This window comes from Anas acuta, chromosome W (assembly GCF_963932015.1).
Source record: "Anas acuta chromosome W, bAnaAcu1.1, whole genome shotgun sequence".
Lineage (NCBI taxonomy): Eukaryota > Metazoa > Chordata > Aves > Anseriformes > Anatidae > Anas > Anas acuta.
Genome location: NC_089016.1, coordinates 9795392 through 9797810, shown reverse-complemented (window position 1 = coordinate 9797810; position 2419 = coordinate 9795392). Strand labels below are relative to the sequence as shown.

The window sequence follows — 2419 nt, the reverse complement described above, 5'->3', positions numbered from 1 at the left end:
GAGGCACCACTGAGTACAGAACTGCCACCACCAGGTCCAGGGATGCGGAGGAGATAGAGGGGGCTTCAGGCAGGCAACCATGACAGGCCTGAGAAAGACGGACACCATGGCCTGGTGAGGGAGGCACGTGGAAAAGGCTTTGTGCTAGCCCTGCTATAAAGACGACAGGAGTGTCACCTGGATCCACAAGGTCTAATCTGAATACAATATGTGACAGCTGGGCTCTTGGCGCCAAGCTCCTCCTGGTTGCTGAGGCTGCTGTCCCAGCTCCAGAGGAGATGGGAAGAGAGGGATACTGAGACCAACGAATTTCTGATGATAACTTTATTGTCTTTATCTACCAAGGAAGCCTGATTCTCTATGTATGTTAGATGATATGGTCAAAGAAAACACAAAATGTAACATTTAGAATGCTAAGAATTACATTATTAAAAACAAAATAAAATATTTTTAAAATACAAACAGAGAAAAATAATTTTAAAAATATCGTATCATTTTCCCAAATAACATTTTTTTTCTGTTAGGATTACTATTAATTATAATGTTTTGATAGCACTAGTAATGACAAAAAATGGTATGATATAATATGAATCAAAATTGCATATTATCAGGAATACATCTTCTGAACACATCACTGATGATTAAGAAACATGTATTGAAGAAGTTTCTTCACTGCATCCTTCACCTCTTGGTTCCTCATGCTGTAAATGAGGGGGTTCAGTTCTGGAGGCACTACAGAGTACAGAAGTGCAACCACCAGGTCCAAGGATGGAGAGAAAATGGAGGGGGGCTTCAGGTAGGCAACTGTGGCTGTGCTAACAAACAGGGAGACCACAGCCAGGTGAGGGAGGCACGTGGAAAAGGCTTTGTGTCGGCCCTGCTCAGAGGGCATCCTCAGCACTGCCCTGAAGATCTCCACATAGGACACCACAATGAAAACAAAACAACCAAATGTTAAAGAAACACTAAAAAAAGTGCCCCAACTTCCCTGAGGTAGGCATTTGAGCAGGAGAGCTTGAGGATGTGGGGGATTTCACAGAAGAACTGGTCCACAGCATTGCCTTGGCAGAGGGGCAGGGAAAATGTGTTGGCCGTGTGCAGGACAGCATTGAGAAAGCCACTGCCCCAGGCAGCTGCTGCCATCTGGGCACAAGCTCTGCTGCCCAGGAGGCTCCCGTAGTGCAGGGGCTTGCAGATGGCAACGTAGCGGTCGTAGGCCATGACGGTGAGAAGATAAAATTCTGATGCAATCAAGAAGACAAACAGAAAGAGTTGGGCAGCACAGCCTTGATAGGAGATGGCCCTGGTGTCCCAGAGGGCATTGGCCATGGCTTTGGGCAGAGTGGTGGAGATGCAGCCTAGTTCGAGGAGGGCGAGGTTGAGGAGGAAGAAGTACATGGGGGTGTGGAGGCGGTGGTGGCAGGCTACGGCATTGAGGATGAGGCCGTTGCCCAGGAGGGCAGCCAGGTAGATGCCCAGGAAGAGCGCGAAGTGCAGGAGCTGCAGCTCGCGTGTGCCTGCGAATGTCAGCAGCAGGAACTCGCTCACTGAGCTGATGTTGGGCATTCTCTGACATTGAACACAGTTTTCTGTTAAAGAGGAAAATGCAGAAAAATGTTAAAACACATTTATCTGAGGAAAACCTGTTGTGTATTGTAGAGCACCCCCAAACAGAGTCTCTCTCTTTGTAGGAGAACCTTTCTGCATCTCTCTTGTTTGAGCTGTGGCTGGTGCTGGCTGAGAGGGACACTGGCAGCAGGGGCTGCTGTGGCTCCATAGAAGTCTTTCCTGCTGTGCAGCAGGAGGGAGGCAGAAACATGGGGGAAAATTACATGCTGTCCACTGGTCAGATCCATGAGATCTGCAGTGTTGTTGCAAAAAACTCATCTTAATACAGAGGCAGAGCTGCAGGGATTTTGTTTCCTTTGTTTTGTCCCTATTATCCCAATTACACTTAGGAGAGGTATTGGATGGTTGAGCTCCCTGGCATTTCCTGTGCACTCCCAGAGAAACCCTGTGGGTGCCAGGAGGCAAAGGGGCTGTCCCTTGGTGAAGACTGAGCAGAGCAGCTCTGTCGATCAGACCAGTTCTCAGCAGTCAATTGTCACCCCTCTGAGCTGCAGGACAATCGCTCTCAGGTGTTTCCCTGAGAAAAAATGTAGATGGCTGCTAATCGAGGAGGGCCAAATCAAGCCAGATGTGGTTTGAGAGCTTGTCCTCATCTGGGCTCTGCCTGTGGTGCTGGCCATGCCTACCCCACAGCCCATGGGCTGCAGGGGGAGAGGAGGTCAGGGAGGGGCTGCTCCAGGGGAAGGTGTCTGCACTGCAGGGCATGGCCACGAGGTGCCCGAATCCCGCCTGCCACGGCATTTCTGTCAACAGCTGCTTCTGGCCGCCTGCCCCTCTCTCTGCTGCCTGC

General features: G+C 49.9%; 1 pseudogene; it reads right to left on the bottom strand.

Annotated features, from left to right (window-relative positions):
- Window positions 1-631: 631 nt before the first annotated feature.
- Window positions 632-1566, bottom strand: LOC137846864 (olfactory receptor 14C36-like; annotated as a pseudogene).
- Window positions 1567-2419: the final 853 nt, after the last annotated feature.